At 38.3% G+C, this 20,203-nt stretch overlaps 3 pseudogenes; all 3 read right to left on the minus strand.

Moving 5' to 3' along the window:
* Nucleotides 1-783: 783 nt before the first annotated feature.
* On the minus strand, nt 784-5,683 carry LOC137742069 (putative disease resistance RPP13-like protein 1; annotated as a pseudogene).
* Nucleotides 5,684-12,217: 6,534 nt separating this feature from the next.
* Nucleotides 12,218-14,772, minus strand: LOC137743174 (SAGA-associated factor 11-like; annotated as a pseudogene).
* Nucleotides 14,773-15,431: 659 nt separating this feature from the next.
* LOC137742070 (putative disease resistance RPP13-like protein 1) lies at nt 15,432-19,947 on the minus strand (annotated as a pseudogene).
* Between the last annotated feature and the right edge of the window lie 256 nt (nt 19,948-20,203).

Consider the following 20,203-nt stretch of genomic DNA (forward strand, 5'->3'; position numbering starts at 1 on the left):
AAAGTGAATTTAGAAGGTTGAAACTTTCCACTCTCGGTTCTGTCCATTGCAATAACTTTACAAAGTCAACATAGACCCTCAAGTCACCTTGATCACCTTATCTGTGTCGTTACTTTCCACTGGTTAAGACTTTTTCCTTCGATGGATGAAGTTTGTGCCTCCGTTTTTTGTGCATGTCTTTAGAACAACGGTTAAAATCGTAGAATTTCAAGTGTAAAATTCTTGGAATTTTCAAAAGTTCAATTAATTGATAATCAATTTTCGTTGGACTAAAACATGCAAAAGGGCTAGCATTTTTCCAACAACTAATTCAATATTACGAAGTTCTTAAAGAATTTTTATATTCATATCTAGCATAAGCGAGTGATGTTATTTAGATATATAAAATTAACATATTTGCTCATACAATTTCTAGTATGTAAGTACCACATATAGTAGTAGGCGTCATTTACATTAGAAAATATATCATCTAGCGTGTCGGTTTTTTTGTATTAAATAATATTATTGAAAATAAGATTCAAAAGTGAATTTAGAAGGTTGAAACTTTCCACTCTCGGTTCTGTCCATTGTATTAACAGATACTTAGGATTGATTTTACAAGAGTCTTGATTCTCAAAACTTTCAAAAACATTTCCTCTTCTCTGCCCCTCCCTTCCCACTCACTCTCTCCCTCCCTCTCTCTCTCCCTCTCTCTCTCTCTCTCTCTCTCACACATCAACAAGTCTATGTTGGAGATAAATAAAAAGAATGAAACCAAAAGAAACATCAGAGAACACACCTCGAAAGATTTATCTGCACACATCTTTCCATTTGTCAACTACGATTATATGAACGGAACCACAAGAGCATAAAGTATCTACGCAAGCATCAATCTGGTACCTGAATAAAGAAAACGAGACAGCCTGCCAATGGAGGAGGAGGAAAGTGTGGATGCAAGTTTGTGTAGGCTTCTGCAGACCAAAATAAGCAGTACTGATGGTTTTTATTATTTTTGAATTTTGATATACGAAACATGCATGCTTTCAATAAGAAATGAATGAAATCCAAAACCAGAATGCGGATGCAGAGACGTTAACATATAACAGCACCATTTTTCCCTAAAGTCCAGGAATAAACATATTCCAAAAGTTCTTGGTCAAAAAATTGTGAGTTTTCGAACTAGTATATATTCTATAAGTGACGCCAGGGATAAGGCTAGAGATTAAATAAGAGCAAACAAGACTTGACAAAGAAAATGGGAGAGATGAGAAACAAATTGCAAAATTTTGTAATTTCTGAAATGTTAATACATTATTCGGTTATGAAAGAGCACCTATACATGTTGCACTTTTGATGCTTACTATGCTGGATTGATCCTCTTCATACCATCCGAAAATGTTAAAGATGTAGCGATAATGTGTCTTCCTTCCTGCAAAGAAATATTTGATCAATATGCTATGATTCTTATTTCTGTTATGTCTTTTATTTTTCAAACTATTGAAGTTAATTAGATGCAAATTACCTGAGAGTGAAATGCCACAATTTTGTATGAGAGAGACAGAGCTCATATGATCACTTCGTCGTTTATCCATATGCAAGGAATGTGAGATATCTTGGCCCAATCTTCTCCTTTCTTATCCTCGTACCTTTTCTCCAGGGTGGAACAGGAGGAGATCACCAGGCAAGAAAGAGAGGGCGGCAAACCGTTTTCTGGCAGGAATTGGAGTTTTGGACACCCAGAAATTTCTAGCTTTTGAAGAGACGTGAGGTGTAGAAGTCCCTCTGCTGGAAGGAATTCCAGACTTGGGCAACGATCAATACTTAGATATTGAAGAGAAGTGAGGTGTTGAAGTCCCTCTCGTGGCAGGAATTCCAGACTTGGGCAACGATCAATACTTAGATATTGAAGAGAAGCGAGGTGTCGAAGTGCTTTTACGTCCACCACCGATTTCAGATTTGATAGTCCAACGATGCGGAGACCGTTAAGAGTAGTAGGGAGCAGCAGCTGTTCCTCGAGCAATTGTAAATTGTTCAAGGAAGAGAAGTCCTTGTAATCCCCACTCCACTGAAGGCTTCACTTTGTCGCAACCGAAAATATCAAAATATTGCAGGTTGGGAGGCAAACCCCCTTGGGCAAATGATACCAGATTTGGAAGATCGTATAAATACAATCGTTCAAGGGCGGTGAGGGTGCGAATTCGTTCGGGGAACGACTTCAAATTCTTGCATGCACGGACTGACAATTGTCTCAAGTTGGGAGTGGGCAATCCTCCGTCCGGGAAAGACGCCAGATTTGGACAGCCCTCGATTCGCAGGGAGTTGAGGTGGCTTAGGTTGTGATCGACTCCTTCAATAGAAAAGGATTCCAGATTCTCACAGCCATAGATTTCAAGAGTTGAAAGTTTGGGGAAAACGCCCAACGGGAAGGACCTCACTGAACGAAAACTATTCCAGATCTTCAAATCCTCAAGTGATGTCAATTCGGCCATCATCTCATGAGATAAGAACTCTAATGACGACACGGTTGGGCAATACCAGAGCTCCAATCTTCGAAGATATTTCATTTTGGGCAGGCACTGTATTGCATCAAAATTAGAAATTACAAGTGTGGACAAGAACTTCTTCTCTACTCTCTCTATTAATGGTAACAGATCTGGGCATCCATCAATATATAAGTAGTCCATGTTAAGACCACTACTACTACTGGCCCATTCATCATGCAGATGTAGATATCCACACCCAAACACGCTAAGTGTTTTCAAGTAGGGAAGACGATTGGGCAAGTATCCTCTCAGCTTCGGACAATTCCTTATTATCATCTTCTGGAGACAAGGAAAGGGCTGAAGTACAGAAGCTCCACTTGGACTTGGTCGCCAATCCTCCCACACTTCCCACTCTAGCATCTCCTCAAACTCCAGCGTCTTCAGAGACCGAAAGGGCTGAATTACAAAAGCTCCATTAAGATCACCATAGAATTCAACACCAACCGTCCTAACAAATTTCATTCTTTCGACACGAAGCTCTTTAAGAGTGGGCAGCTGCCCAAAACTTGGCAAGGACAAACAATACTTACAATCACTGATACACATGAACTGTATGTTAGAGAAGGAATTAGAGCTTCCTAACCAATTTGGGAAGCTGGTTCCTCCATAGAATCTGATAGTCAGTTTCTCCAAATTTGCAGAAGGTTGCAGCTTGTCAAGCACATCTCTCTCCTTTTGGGAATCATCGGCTTCCTCATCACCCCATGCCAACTCTAAGTCATTGAGTTCTTTCTTATTCTTCAAATTGGCTTCCAAAGCATCCACAACATCAACTACATTTTGCAGATTTGAAATACGAAGTCTTCCTTGAAGATGCTGCAACTCCCTTAATTCTCCAATGCTAGATCCGGTATATTTCCCCACAACAAAGGCAGTTAATGTTCTCAAACTCTTTAGTCTTCCAATTTCCACTGGCATCCCTTCTATCTTTGTTCCACTGACATCGAGGTTATGCAAACTACTCAATTCCCTCATATCTGCAGGTAATTTAGTAAGGGAGCTGCAACCTGCCAACGTTAACGTCCGTAAATTTATCAATTTTCTGATGTCTGCTGGCAGTTCAATGAGAGCATGACAACCTGACAGCAGTAACGTCTGCAAATTGTAGAGAGTGCAAACTGCACCAGGTAAGCTTACAATTGCCGTCCGGGAGAGATCCAGGTAGCGCAGGTGAATGAGATTGCCCACAGAATCAGGTACTTCAGCAACATTTTTATAACGGGACAATGATAAAACCCGTAAACGTTTCATGGATGGCAACAAATCATGTAGAAACTTTTTACTTATGTAGAAACGTTCAAACCAGTCATATGTTTCAAAAGAGGTAGGTAGGAAGGTCCGCAGACACTTAGCCCCATTTAATGGCTCAAATATTTTAGCAGCATCAAATTCTCCCCTAGCATATGACAAATGACGAAGTCTTTTAACTTCTTGTGATTCCCTCTCTTCCAACCTGAGAAAAAATCCCGTAGACATGAACTGACCCAAGTCGTTAAGAAGATCATGCATTGTGAAACCATCCTCCCCTGATTTTTGAAGTAGTGATCGTGATACAAGTTCATCAATGTAACTTCTAGCCGTCTCTTCCATTCTTTTCCCATTGAAACCTTGTGGAATGAAACCTTCTGCCATCCAAAGTAGAACCATATCTTCCTTCTTGAACTGATAGTCTTTTGGAAATAGTGAACAATACACAAAGCATCGTTTCAACTGAGCAGGAAGATAATGATAGCTCAACCGAAGGGCTGGAAGGATACCACTTTCATCACAAGGTAGCTCCCAAAGACTACTATTTAATAACATGTTCCATTCCTTGAAGTCTCTCTGGCAACGTAATAGACCCCCGAGTGTTTCTGCTGCTAAAGGCAACCCATTGCACTTGCGTGCAATTTTCTTGCCAATTTCTTCCAAAGTTGGATGTGCGTTGTGGTTTTTGTTTCCAAATGCATGGTTTGCAAGTAACATCCAACAATCTTCGTGCGACAAAGGCTTCAAGTGTTGAATGGGAACATTATTCATGTCAGATGCGACCTTTCCGCTTCGTGTTGTCACGATGACTTTACTTCCCCTTGCCCCGGAAGTAAAAGGAGCTTGCAGGCGCTTCAATTCAGAATAGTTGTCATTCCAAAGGTCATCCAACACAAATAAGAATTTCTTTCCCCTCAGTTGTTCTCTAAGTTCAACTTGAAGCAAATTCAAATCTGTCATGTTACAAGGTTTTGAAGTGACCGACTCGAGAAGAGTTTTAGTCACCGTAATAGCATTATAATCTTCTGAAACACATGCCCAAGATCTAAGGGTAAAGTGCTCGTTCACCTTATCATCGTTGTAAAGGGCTCGAGCAAGGGTCGTCTTGCCAACCCCGCCCATACCAACAATGGTGAGGATAGATACATCATCCTCGCTCGCATCATCAGAGAACAAGACTTTTGATAAATTTTCTTTATCTTCGTCTCTTCCATATACAAAAGGTTCATGAATCAAGGAAGTTGTTGGAGTTCTTTGTGAAAACTTCCTCGCAACATCTCCCGTCAGACCAAGGACAACCTTCTGTTGCACAAAGCCATCCAGCCTTTGCAATAACTTTTGTATCTCAACATTCATGCTTTGAGTAGGAGAAGTAGAGAAGAAGTTCCACACCTTGTCGGTTAATTTCTCGGTTTGACCTTCACCTTCCACCTTGCATCGCAGAGCTTCAGTGTCGATCTCATCCAGCAAGTCCTCCGCGTCCAAGACAGCATGCTTGAGCTCGTCAAGCCATTTTCTCACAGCACGGTTTGAAATTTGCTTCTCTTCTGCATCATTGAGGACTGCAGAAAGGGCGGGCAGCGTCACCTTCAGTTTCTCCAGGAGGGTTTCGTCCAGCTTATTCTGCCGGAACAAGTCAACAAACTCGGTTGAAGCAATTCTGTCACACAGCACCTCGATGGAAGCGGAGAGAAAAGCCTCTCCAATCAAAGCGCCAGCCATTTTTCTCTTGGTTTTCTCTTGGTTGCTAAGTCTGCTAATAGATCAATGTACTATGAAAGGCTTTTGAGACTGTAATTATGGATGCATCCCCCAGTTTGCATTGACCTTCTGATTGCGCAATTGACCAAGAATGAACTTGAGACCCAGAACTTTCTGTGTGGAGCCTGCGGCCCACAACATCCTTGTCGTTGATTCAAAGCGGAAGCAAATCGTGCGGCCAATAATTTTTTTAATTTATTTCACAAAAAAACGAGACCCTCTCTTTTCTGGGGAAATTGCCTACGAAGCTTCCCTCTCCTCGTCGTTTACTGGAAAATGACGTGACAATCCCAACTCTTCTTTTAAAATTGCAATTATACATGCACGTAAAGAACCTGTGATTGGTCACTCAATAGAAAATGAAGCTTGTGATGGGCGTGTAATAAGTCCTCTGCTTTCACTGCAAAAGCTCGTTTGGGGACAAACTTTTGAAAATTTCTACGTGCTCACATGGGGATGCCGTCCAGCGACAGCGACACATGTACAGTGCACATGAACAACAACTGATTTTTATTTTATTTTGTATCAAGAGACAAATTTAGAGCATCTTAAATATAAATAAGCACAATATAGAATAAGTATAAATAAATACAAAGACAAAATGAATATTTAATGGATTGGAAACTAAATTCCTAAAATATAGAAATTGTATAAAGACAAAACCTTGAGTAGAAAACGTAACTCATAACCTTGAATTTGTTGCTTTTTGCTTGATTGCTGCTTTTAATGTCCTGATCAACACCATTGAATTTGCCACTTATTACTACGATTCAGTGGTATTTTTCTTCACTTGTAAGTAAGACGTCTTAGATTCAATTCTCCAGGAATGCAAATTTGAACCATATTATTGCTAGCTCATTGTGAAGCTAAGCTAATCCCTCTCTTTAGTGTAAATAATATCGTTTGATAAAAAAAAATGTTGGATTTAAAATTTGTTAAATAAACATTTTTTTCTACTGTAATTGATAACAGTTTTTTAAATAAGTATTTTTTTTCTTTATCAAACACGTTTCATGTTTCTAATTTTAGCTTTTTATAAAAGTTGAAGTTAAAATTGTGTTTGATAAATGAAAAAAATAAATTTCCAAACAACACAATGTTATGTTATTGATATAGGATTTGGATTCTCTCCGGATCCCATCCTTAGGAATCCCGGGAATCAAAGCACAAGGGCGGTTCATTATAGATCGTGCGGTCACAATTAAATACTTTTTATATTTTTAAAAGTAAAGCAATCTCGTTTTACGTAAAAAATATTTAATTATGATCGCAAAATTTTTGATGAACGGTCCTTTTACCTTGATCTCCGAGATCCCCAGAGAGAGGATCCGGAGAGGATCCAAATCCATTGATATAAACCTAATTAATGGAAGTTCTCGAGGTTTGAGCTAAGACGACATAATGTTATATTATTGATTTGCTCTTGGAGAATATGAACAGACTGAATACTTGCGATAGAAAGAAGGATCCGGCTTCTTGCCCTCCTATTTTTTATACATTCTTATTCTTTTTTATTTTGTGTGAATAAAATTAAGTCACGTTAATATTTTATATTAATTTTTTTATAAAAATAATATGATAAAAAATAATAATAATTTAATTTAATCGTGATCGTATAAATATAAAAGAATAAAAATGTATGAAAAGAAGAAGGTAGAGAAGCCAGGTTCCTGTACAAGATATGTGTCGCTGTCGCTGGACGGCATGGCCATGTGCTCACATAGAAAGTTTCAAAAGTTGTCCCCAGACGAGCTTTGAAGTGAAAGCAGAGGACTATTTACAGGTCAATCACAAGCTTCTTTTTCTGTTGTGTGACCAATCACAGGTTCATTACGTGCATATATAATTACAATTTTCAAAGAAGAGGTGGGATTGTCACGTCATTTTCCAGTAAACGAAGAGGAGAGAGAAGCTTCGTATTTATCAATAGTTAATGAACTATTAATAAAAAAATATTGATTAGTGTTAATTGTCACGTGATACTACAGTGCCACTTTCTTATGAAATAGAGGGCCACAGTACGTTTTCGTGCTAATGACAATCTCTAAGTCTCCTATTTTATTTTCGAACCTCGCTTCTCTGTCCTTTTACTTCTTATATATTCACATTCTCTTTTATTTGTTGATTACAGTTAAGTTACGTTAATATTTTATATTATTATTGTTTTTAATTTTATTTTTTTTATAAAAATATTAATATAAAATATTAATATAACTTAATCGTGATCACACAAAATAAAAGAAAATAAAAATGTATAAGAAGTAGAAGGGAAAAAAGCCGGATCCTTACTGTGCACATGGACAACAACTGTTTTTTATTTTATTTTGTATCAAGGGACAAATTTAGAACGTGGAGTACTTTCGTAAACTTGTGATTGGTCCGTTGACCAAAAAAGAACTGTGATTGGTCTGTTGACCATAAAAGAACTTGTGATTGGTCGGTAATTAGTCTTTTGGTTCAAAAGCTGTCCCATGGATCCAGATCTGGATCTTTTTATGGGTAAGCTGCGGACAACAACATCGTGGCTTCTGATTCAAAATGGATGCAAATCGTGCGGCCATTAAAATTTTTAATTTACACAAACAACGAAGCGCTGCTTAATGGTTTCCAGCTAGTGCTTTTCGTGAAAAACGAGGTGCTCTCTTTTCTGCGATAGTGGCACTGTAGTATCACGTGACAACGGTCAATGGTGGTACTCACTAGTCAAATCAGAATATGTGAAATTGTGAGATAATAAAAAGGGAAATGAGGGCATATTTGGTATTTCATAAGAATTTTTCTTGAATTTTTTTTTAAGCTTCAAAAACTTAATTGGTTTTTTATTTAAAAATTTTAAATCTTACGATTTAAAGTAGATAAAAAGATCTAAAAATAGAGGGTCGCAGGAGAGGGAGAAAGAGGAAAGAAAGTAAAAGAGGATCGGATGAGATAGAGAGGAGTGAAAGAAATAACTGAGAAAATGAAGATAGCAAATTGGAAGTTAAACGAAAAATGTCATATAAAATAGGAAAGAGAAAGAAGAAAAGAAAGAGAGATTTGGAGTGAGTGACGATGAGGAAGATAAAAGAAATGAGTGAGTTTAAATTTAAAAACTTTTTAAATTCACTTTTTATGTTTTTAAATAATAGACTATATGTTTGAGTTAGTTTTTAGTTCAATTTTTTTAAATAATCCTACCAAATAAGTTTTCAAAGACTAAAACTAAAAAATTATTTTTTAATTTAACAAGTTGGATTCAAATAGAGTATTAAATAGGTCCTAATTGTTTAGAAGATTCTTTAAAATTGAAACTTTCTAAGAACTCTTCGTCATCTTACAATTTAATATTAATTTTGTGTTATTACAAATGATTCATGAAATTGATCCACTCTATTAAGATGATCCTTAAAATTAAAATTCACCATAAAAAAACTTGTGATTGGTCTGTTGACCAAAAAAGAACTTGTGAATGGTCTGCAATTAGTCTTTTGGTTCAAAAGTGGATCCAATCCGGATCTTTCTATGGATAGCCTGCGGACGACAACATCGTGGCCGACGTTTCAAAGTGGATGCAAATTGTGTAGTTAGAAATCATTACAAATTTTTTTATTTAAAATTGAATATAAACAATATGTAACAAAAATTAAATGCATAATATATAATAAACGAATGTGATTAGAGAATTCTTGAAATCATCATAAAAAGAATTCGATGAAAATCCTCCCTGGTAATTATTGATGCATCCCAATCAACTTGTTACTGGCCAGTTGACCAAAAAGAACTTGTGATTGGTCTGTTGACCAAAATAGAACTTGTGATTGGTCTGTAATTAGTTTTTGGTCCAAAAGTCATCCCATGGATCCAGATCCGGATCTTTCTATGGGTAGCCTGTGTACCACAACATCGTGGCCGTTGATTCAAAGTGGATGCAAATCATGCGGCCATTAAATTTTTTTAATTTACACAAAAAGCGTGGCGCTGCTTAATGGTTTCCAGCTGGTGCTTCTCATGAAAAACATGGCGCTCTCTTTTGTGGGTGAGTGTCACATGACAATGCTAAATGGTGGTAGTGGTACTCACTAGTAAAATCAGAATATGTGAAATTATCAGATAATAAAAAGAGGAGGTAAATGTTTAGAAGATTCTTTAAAATTGAAAATTTTTATGAACTTAATATCATATTACAGTTTAATGTTAACTTTCGTGCTATTACAAATGGTCTATAAAATTAACCAATTTCATCAAGATGATTTCTAAAATTGAAAATCAATCAATTTAAATCCTTGAAAATGGTTGTTATGAATTAATGTGGTTATTCCGTTACAATTTCGTTAAAAATTATGTTATATACTGATGTGTCACATATAAATGGATTATATAAGTCTAATTAAATATTAATATATAATTGTAATTTTATAATAAAAATAAGTTTTTAATGTCAAAATTAAAATTAAAATAAATTTTCTCCTATCGTCTTCGTCGAGCAGGCTTGGCTGCCATGGCAGCCCCTATCCACCCCACCATGGCTCGATTTTGGCACTCAACCCATTCAAACATAATCGGCGCCACCTTACAACCCAATCGAATTACCACGATAAAATACCCAGTCGAACCAAAACATCTTCTCCATTTCCGCTGAAACCCACCTTCTCCCCACCGTATCCTCCGATCAACTCTGCACCCGAGGCCTAGATTGACGGCCCCACACCAATATTTCCGACGAGTAGCAGAAGTTTTCGGCAAAACCCTTCACACCTATGGGATTTTTTTGCTTCTGCTTGGAGTGGGCAGGGCTGCCATGGCAGCCAAGCTTGCGGGAGGAAGACAACGGGAGAATAAAAAATTATTATTTTTATTATTTCAATATTTTTAATCTATATGCTAGTTTTTAATTAGATTTGCTGACTCACTTATGTGACACATTAACACATAATAAAATTTTTAACGATATTATAACAGAAAGACCACATTAATTTGCAATAATCATTTTCAAGAACTACATTGATCAATTCTCGATTTTCAGAAACCACTTGAAGAATGGGTCAATTTCAAAGACTATTGTTATAAAAACTATTGTATTGATACGGATGCATCCCAATTTGTAATGAACTTGTGATTGGTCAATTGACCAAAAGAAAACTTGGGATTGGTCCGTAAAAAGTGGAATCGGTTCCCATATCTCATTGATCGGCAATATCCCAAACAATACCGAAATCTTTATTATCCTTTAAGGCTTTCGGTTCCCACTTTCCAGCTCAAGACTGTAATTAGTCTTTGATCAATATCTTTTAATCAACCTTTGAATATTCCTTAGCTAGTGCGTTTATTGCACCGAACTATCTCGGACTGAACTAGCTTTAGGGACTAAGTTGGACTGGCTTAGACTAGACTAAGCTAGACTAACTTAGTGAGCGTTTGATGCAGTGTCGGACTAACAAGTAGGATAATTAATAAATTCTAATATTATATTAATTTCTCTACATCTCTATTAATATTTTATTCTTAATTCTCTCATTTTTTATCTTTTTTTTTTTCCTGAAAGCTCTTCCTCTTCTTCGAAACCCAATTCCACGCTTTGAGATCAAATCAAAACCAACTTCCTACAATTGCATATCAGATCAAAACCAACTCCCCGTAATTACAGATCAAATCGAAATCAACTCCCGACAATTTTAAATTCCACAATTTGAGATTAAATCAAAACCAATTCCACAATTTGGTGTCTTAGGTTGCTTACCCCATCTTTATCACCCGCGATCCCAAGCTGATGTCGTCCCAATCCAAGACCTTTGCCGTTTTCGTCGCCATCACGGGCGCTGACTTTTTGGCCTCCAATATTCCTTCATCGTCGTCGTGTTCCTCACCCACCATTAGGTTCACAACGATTCTGTGATTTGGGTTTCAACGGCCATTGTGTTCCTCACCCACCACTGGGTTCACAAAAATCCCATGATCGGGTTAGAACAGAGACCATCGGCGACGATCTGTGCCCACGACGATCGGAGGTGGTGCAGTTATATAGGTCTTGTTGGAGGAGGAAGAGACAAAAGAGAGTAGAGAAGGAAGACGGTCATAGCTAGTCCCCTCCTTTTCGAGGGCTCTCGCTAAGAACTTCTAGCGAGCCTATTAGTCCACACAAGTCCCCTTTAGTCTCATTAAACATAATCCCAATATCTAACAAACACTGGGCTATAGTCCAATCTAACCCAGTGAGAGTTAAGGAAGCCAAACAAACTCACCCTAAAGGTTTTTGGGGACAACTTTTGAAATTTTCTTTGTGCTTACATGGGGTCCAGTGACACATAACTTGTACAATACACATGAACAACAATTGTTTTTTATTTTATTTTATTTTTTATCATGAAACCAACTTAATTAAGATACAAGCTGCGATGGTTACGAAAGAGTGACTTCGTTAAAACCTTGCTTAACGAGAATAGGGATTAAATCCCGAACCCAAAGAAAGAAAAAAAAGTACCACAACTCAGTGCCAATATCATAGTTACTCAATAATGCGTTATTGCATGTTACCAAAAAAATAATGTGTTATTGGAAATCTAGTCAAAAACAAAACAAAAAGTAACAGATATTAATGGCAGTTCTCAAGGCTTTAAGCTAAACAACACAATGTTATCATTCACAAAATGGAGGAGAATGAGTAAGTTGCCGATAACTAATTAATTCAGCAATTAATCCCTTCTATTCGGTATCTTTCTAGTGTTTGTTTTCATATTTTTGATACCTTATATAGAGCAAACAATTACATTCAATTTGAGACATAATCAACTTTTTTGAGATTTAGAATTATCATCCAAGATGTGGTCAAGAATGTTGTATACAAGGCACTATTCTTCATACTGGAAAAAAAAATGTCACCACATAATTCCTCCGGTCATATACTAAACCAACATACTGCTATTCAAAATCGGGCATCACTTTCCACAAACATCATGAACTAAGCAAGTATGCAAGATCCATTGCATCCAAGTAACTTGGGGAGCTCACCAGTGCTTCAACTGTTTCATGGCTCTTCCAATGCACTGTTCGAGTACTCCTCACCAGCAACACCCGATGCTTCATTTGATAACCGGCTTGTGCTGTTGGAACATGAATATGTAGAGTATGTGGAAGCAGGGTTTCCTAGAGAATTCCGAGTTTGTGCAGCAGTGCTAATTCTTGTCACCTTAAGGCGAGCCCTTCTACCCTGTGGTCGAGCAACAATTCACAATGTCTATTAGTCTCTCGTTTAAGGACTTCACAAATAAAAGCTGGGGAAATGTCTACTATATGAAAAGATGACGGATAATTACCTTTCCCATACACTTCTCCAGATGAGGAGCAAACCTCCCAGCCACGGTAGACCGACCACAATTCATGCACTCAAACACTTCGCTGGTTACAAAAGGATGATTCTACCCAAATATGTCAACCACGTACTTGCTATTTGCATCACCACTATTACTAGGATCAGCTACCCTCACCCGTGCTTGGGCTGACAACCTTAGTTCTTCTTCCTCTTCTTCAAAATTACGATCAAGACCCTTCGCTATTCGATGACTTTCATATGCAACATCAACAATGATCGAATCGAGGAGATCCCCAAAACATGAGATGAAAGCTGCAACCACAAGCCGACAAGTTATGACAAAGCAAGAAGTCTACAACTTACTAGTACAAAACCACTTACCGTTAAAGTCATTAGACCTAGTAATGTGTGATTCCAAAAGGTCAAGAACAGATAAATGTGAAATCATATCCATATGGACAAAATGCATCTCCTTGCAATTTTTTATTTTAATTTTCTATTGACAAGACATTATTCTAAACTACTCTAATTTACAAGGTGGAGGATACGAACTAGGTTGCAAAGAGGAGGCACAATGTTGTAAGTTTGTAACCAACTAGCTTAACCCACATCTCCATCTCAATGCATCTAAAACCCATAGCAACTCAAAACCCACAAAAATTTTCCAACCCATTACTCAAACAAATTCAAACCAAAAGTTCAAAATCCTTCAACTTATTCCAGGTCCGAAACCGAGCGAAACCCAAACGCAAAAAGAAGCAAAGGGGAGTTGCCTTAAATGTGAAAGTGGAAATACCCCGAGCATCGGAAGAAGAGGACATATCATTTCTTCAATTGGAAGCGACTTGGCGGAGCTAAATTGGTTTTATGAACCTACCCAAAATACAGAAAACTTATCAAAATTCATCACCAACCAAAAGAAGAAACCGTATTTGCAAAACCAAATCTTGATATAAATCCATGGAATTGGAATTGATTGAACTGAGTAGTAAAACGCTGTGTTTGAGAGAGAGAAAGAGAGAGAGGGACTTACTGATTGTTAAGGAGGGAGAGAGGGAAGTGATCGGAAGCTGCTCTGAGACTGAAGGTAGGGAGGGAGTGATACCAAATCGATGGAATTGGTATTTTGGGAAGAACGGAGAATGATCCACTGCACCGTGTTTATTTCTGTTTATTGACTTCAATCTGTCATAGCATGCCGTCTAGTCCCGAAGAAATAACTTGCACCTATCGTATGTATGAATATATATTTCCGAAGTTATATTCAAATTAGAATCATCAATTATCTAAGGTATATATTCTCAATTTCTTGTGCGAAGAATGATGATAAGAGAGAATGTAATATGCAGTAATCCACTAAAGATCTATTACCAGTTCGCACTCGTAAAGAAAAACATAGATAGGCCAACTTGAAGATGATAATGGCATTGAAAGAAGACGAGAAAACATGCCACCGTATTCAAACCATGCCCGTATGACAAAGAACTATATCATCCCGGGGTTCCATCATCTTCCTTTAGAGGAGCATCATCATGCCAAATATGCTTAGGAAATTGATGTGAGCAACATCTATTGCCCCTTAAGTTCCACAATAAGGACTCTGCACCAATGAAGCCACCATATTCAAACCAAATAAGTCAATGGAGCACATATATATGTGAATGACACATTTTTGTTTGTAAAGAAACTCATCCGCACCAACATAAAAGCCACCATATTCAAACGAAATCAGAATGATTAAAAAATAAAAAATAAAACCATCCTCCAAGGGTTTACCTACATGACACATCTCTTGCGCCAACGTGAAGATCACTATGACATCAGAAGAATACGAGAAAAGCATGCCATGGCTTTTTACTCATGCCAGAAAGGCCCAGTAATTGATGCAAGCTAGCAACTGTTCCCTTAGGTAATTCTACTTTACAGTTCCACACCACAGCTCACCACTGAATCCATGAAGGCCACAAATGAGTCTGTCCTGGCACATTGTACTAACAGCTACTTAGGATTGATTCTACAAATGTCTTGATAACTAATGCTGATTAAACAGAAAGCTTCTTTCCAGTGATTCACGCAACCGAGAAATGGTAAAACGGAGGATACAGACCAGTTGAATAATGCATCAATAATACACAAAGAATTGATTTTTCTTTTTTGTACAGCTAATACATTTAAACTGACATCATGAAGTACATGAACTATTGAGAAACTAATCAGCAACTTTGATTCTCAAAACTTTCAAATTTTTTTCTTTATTTTCTCTGCCCCTCCCCACTCACTCTCCCTCTATCATTAAAAAGCTTATGTTGGAGATAAATAAAAAGAATGAAACAAAAAGAAACATCGGAAAACACACCTCGAAAGATTTAATTGCACACATCTTTCCATTTGTCAGCTACGATCTTGTGATCGGAACCACAACAGCTTAACGTATCTACGCAAGCATCAAGCTGGTATCTGAATAACTAAAATGAGACAGCATGCCAATGGAGGAGGAAACTGTAGATGCAAGTTTGTGCCTCCTATGTCGAAAGTAGGCTTCTGCAGACCAAAATAAGCAGCATGGATGGTTTTTATCATTTTTGATATAAGAAACATGCATGCTTTCAATAAGAAATTAATGAATCCGAAACCGGAGTACGGATGCGGAGACGTTAATATATAACAGCATCATTTTCCCCTTAAGTCCAGGAATAAAACATATTCCAAAAGTTCTTTATCAAAAAATGTCAGTTGCCAAAGTAATATATGTTCTATAAGTGATGCCAGGGATAAGGCTAAAGAATAATTCAGAGCAAACAAGATTCAACAAAGAAAATGGGAGAGATGAGAAACAAATTGCAAAATTTGTTATTTCTGAAACGTTAATACATTATTCGGTTATGAAAGAGTACCTATAAATGTTGCACTTTTGATGCTTACTATGTTGGATTGATCCTCTCCATACCATCCGAAAATGCTGAAGAGGTAGGGATAATGTGTCTTCCATGCTGCAACGAAACATTTGGTCAATATGCTATGATTCTTATTTCTATTACGTCTTTTATTTTTAAAACTATTGAAATTAATTAGATGCAAAATACCTGAGAGTGAAATGCTGAAAAGCACAACTTTGTATGAGAGAGCTCATATGATGACTTCGTCATTTATCTGTATGCAAGGAATGTGAGATATCTTGGCCCAATGTTCTCCGGTCCTTTTCTCATACCTTTTCTCCAGGGTGGAACAAGAGTAGATCTCCAGGAAAGAAAGAGATGGTGGCAAACCGTCTTCTGGCAGGAACTGAAGATTTGGACACCGAGAAATGGATACCTGTTGAAGAGAAGTGAGGTGTTGAAGTCCCTCTGCTGGAAGGAATTCCAGACTTGGGCACCCATAAATAGATAGCTTTTGAAGAGAAGTGAGGTGTCGAAGTCCTTTTCCGTCCAACGATTTCAGACTTGATAGTCCAGCGATGCGGACAGAGTTAAGAGTAGTAGGGAGCAGCTGTTCCTTGAGCAACATTGCCCAGATCTCGCCACCAATGCTAACTTCTCTAAGCGAGACAAGTCCTTGCAATCCCCACTCCACTGAAGGCCTCACTCTGTCGCAGTTTCTAACATACAAATATTGCAGGTTGGGAGGCAAACCCCCTTGGGCAAATGACACAAGATTTGGAAGATTGTATAAGGCCAACGTTCCAAGGGCGGTGAGGGTGCGAATTCGTTCGGGGAATGACTTCAAATTCTTGCATCCATTGACTTGCAAGTGTCTCAAGTTGGGAGTGGGCAGTCCTCCGTCGGGAAAAGACTCCAGATTTGGACAGTCGTAGATTCGCAGGTGGTTGAGATGGCTGAGGTTGTGATCAACTCCTTCAATAGAAAAGGATTCCAGATTCTCACAACTACTGATTACAAGAGTTGAAAGTTTGGGGAAAACGCCCAACGGGAACGACCTCACTGAATGAAAACTCTTTTCTATATCCAAATACTCAAGTGATGTCAATTCGGCCATCACCTCATGTGATAGGAACTCCAATGAAGACACGGTTGGGCAATTGCTGAGAGTCAAGCGTTCAAGATATTGCATTTTGGGCAAGCACTGTATTGCAACAAAATTAAAAATGCCAAGTGTGGACAAGAACTTCTTCTCTACTCTCTCTATTAACGGTAACAGACCGGGGCATCCATTAATATGTATTTCCAATGAATTCTGTAAGTAGTCCATGTTAAGACTACTGCTGCTGCTGCTGCTGGTAGTGGCCCATTCATCATGCAGCTGTAGAAATTCACACCCAGACACCCTAAGTGTTTTCAAGCAAGGAAGACGATTAGGCAAGTGTCCTCTCAGCTTCGGACAATTCCTTATTCTCATCTCCTGGAGACACGGAAAGTCTGAACATTGACCTCCACTTGGACTCAGCAGCCAATCCTCCCACTCTGGCATCTCCTCAAACTTTAGCGTCTTCAGAGACTGAAAGGGCTGAATTACAGAAGCTCCATTACAATCACCATAGAACTCATAACCAATCGTCCTAACGAATTCCACCCTTATGATACATAGCTCTTTAAGAGTGGGTAGCTGCCCAAAACTTGGCAAGGACAAACAATACCTACAATCACTGATACACATGAACTGTATGTTCGAGAACGAATTAGAGTTTCCTAACCAGTTTGGGAAGCTGGTTCCTCCATAGAATCTGATAGTCAGTTTCTCCAAATTTATGCAAGGTTGGAGCTTGTCAAGCACATCTCTCTCCTTTTGGGAATCATCGGCGTCCCCATCACCCCATGCCAACTCTAAGTCCTTGAGTTCTTTCTTATCCTTCAAATTGGCTTCCAAGGCATGCATGACATCAACTACATTTTGCAGATTCAAAATTGAAAGTTTTCCCCGGAGATGCGGCAACTCCTTTAGTTCTGCAATACTTGACCCGGTAGATTTCCCCACAACGAAAGCAGTTAATGTTCTCAAACTTTTTAGTCTTCCAATTTCCACTGGCATCTCTTCTATCTTTGTCCCATTGACATCGAGGTAATGCAAACTAGTAAGTTCCCTCATGTCTACAGGTAATTTGGCAAGGGAGCAACAATCTGCCAACGTTAATGTCCGTAAATTTATCAATTTTCTCATGTCTGCCGGCAGTTCAATGAGAGCGTAACAATTTGACAATAGTAGTGTCTGCAAATTGTAGAGAGTGCAAACTACACTAGGTAAGCTTTCAATTGCAGTATGAGAGAGATCTAGAAAGCGCAAGTGAATGAGATTACCAATAGAATCAGGTAATTCATTGACATTTCTATAACGCGACAATGATAAAACCCATAAACATTTCAGTGCTGGCAACAAATCATGTAGAAACTTTTTACTTATGTAGAACTTTTTAGACCAGCGATTTGTTTCAAAAGAGGTCGGTAGGAAGGTCCGCAGACACTTAGCCCCATTTAATGGCTCAAATTTTTTAGCAGCATCAATTTCTCCCCTAGCATATGACAAATGACGAAGTCCTTTAACTTCTTGCGATTCCATCTCTTCCAGCTTGAGAAAAAACCCCCTAGACATGAACTGACCCAAGTCATTAAGAAGATCATGCATTGTGAAACCACGCTCTCCTGATTTTTGAAGTAGTGATCGTGATACTAGTTCATCGAAGTACTTTCTAGCCATCTCTTCCATTCTTTTCCCATTCAAACCTTGTGGAATGAAACCTTCCGCCATCCAAAGTAGAACCATATCTTCCTTCTTCAACTAATAACCTTTTGGAAAAAATGAACAATAAACAAAGCATCGTTTCAACTGAGAAGGGAGATAATGATAGCTCAACCGCAGGGCTGGAAGGATATCACTTTTATCATAAGGTAGCTCCCAAAGACTACTATTTAATAATATATTCCATTCCTCGAAGTCTCTCTGGTAACGTAATAAACCCCCAAGTGTTTCTGCTGCTAAAGGCAAACCTTTGCACTTGCATGCAATTTTCTTGCCAAGTTCTTCCAAAGTTGGATGTGCATTGTGGTTTTCATTTCCAAATGCATGTTTTGCAAGTAACATCCAACAATCTTCATGCGACAAAGGTTCCAAGTATTGAATGGGAACATTTTTCATGAGAGATGCAACATTTCGCTTCGTGTTGTCACGATGACTTTACTTCCTCTTGCCCCGGAAGTAAAAGGAGTTTGCAGGCACTTCCAATCAAAATATTTCTCATTCCAAAGGTCATCCAACACAAATAAGAATTTCTTTCCCCTCAGTTGTTCTCTAAGTTCAACTTGAAGCAAATTCAAATCTGTCATATTACAAGGTGTTGAAGTGACTGACTCGAGAAGAGTTTTAGTCACCCTAATAGCATCATAATCTTCTGAAACACATGCCCAAGATTTAAGGGTAAAGTGTTTTTTCACCTTGTCATCATTGTAAAGGACTCTAGCAAGGGTCGTCTTGCCAACCCCGCCCATACCAACAATGGTGATGATAGATACATCATCCTCGTTTGCATCATCAGAGAACAAGACTTTTGATAAATTTTCTTTATCCTTGTCTCTTCCATATACAAAAGGTTCATGAATCAAGGAAGTTGTTGGAGTTCTTTGTGAAACCTTCCTCCCAACAACTTCTGTCAGACCAAGGGCAACTTTCTGTTGCACAAAGTCATCCAGTCTTTGTAATAACCCTTGTATCTCAACATTCATGCTTTGATAAAAATGACTACGAGAAGTAGAGAAGAAGTTCCACACCTTTTTGGTTAATTTCTCGGTTTGACCTTCACCTTCCACCTTGCATCGCAAAGCTTCAGTGTCGATCTCATCCAGTAAGTCCTCCGCGTCAAAGACAGCGTGCTTGAGCTCATCAAGCCATTCTCTCACAGCAGGGTTTGAAATTTGCTTCTCTTCCGCATCATTGAGGACTGCACAAAGGGTGAGCAGCGTCATCTTCAGTTTCATGAGGAGTGGTTCATCCAGCTTCTTCTGCCGGAACAAGTCACCGAAGTCGGTTGAAGCAATGCGCTCACACAGCACCTGGATGGAAGCGGAGATAAAAGCCTGTCCAATCAAAGCGGCAGCCATTTTTCTCTTGGTTGCCAAGTTTGCTAATCGCTCAATGAAGAATGAAAGGCTTTTGAGATTGTAAATATATATGCATCCCAATTTGTAATCTCTTGTAATCAACCTTCGAATAGTCATGAACAACAATAACTTTAAAAGGTCAACGGGGGACAACTGGGGACAACTGTTGAAACTTTCTTTGTGCTCACATGGGGATGCTATCCAGTGACACATAACTTGTACAATACACATGAACAACAATTGTTTTTTATTTTATTTTTTTACCAAGAGACAAACTTAATTAAGATACAAGCTGCAGCGGTTGAGAAAGAGTGACCTCATTAAAATCTTTCTCGAGAAGAACA

The sequence above is a fragment of the Pyrus communis genome, chromosome 8, assembly GCF_963583255.1.
Source record: "Pyrus communis chromosome 8, drPyrComm1.1, whole genome shotgun sequence".
Classification (NCBI taxonomy): domain Eukaryota; kingdom Viridiplantae; phylum Streptophyta; class Magnoliopsida; order Rosales; family Rosaceae; genus Pyrus; species Pyrus communis.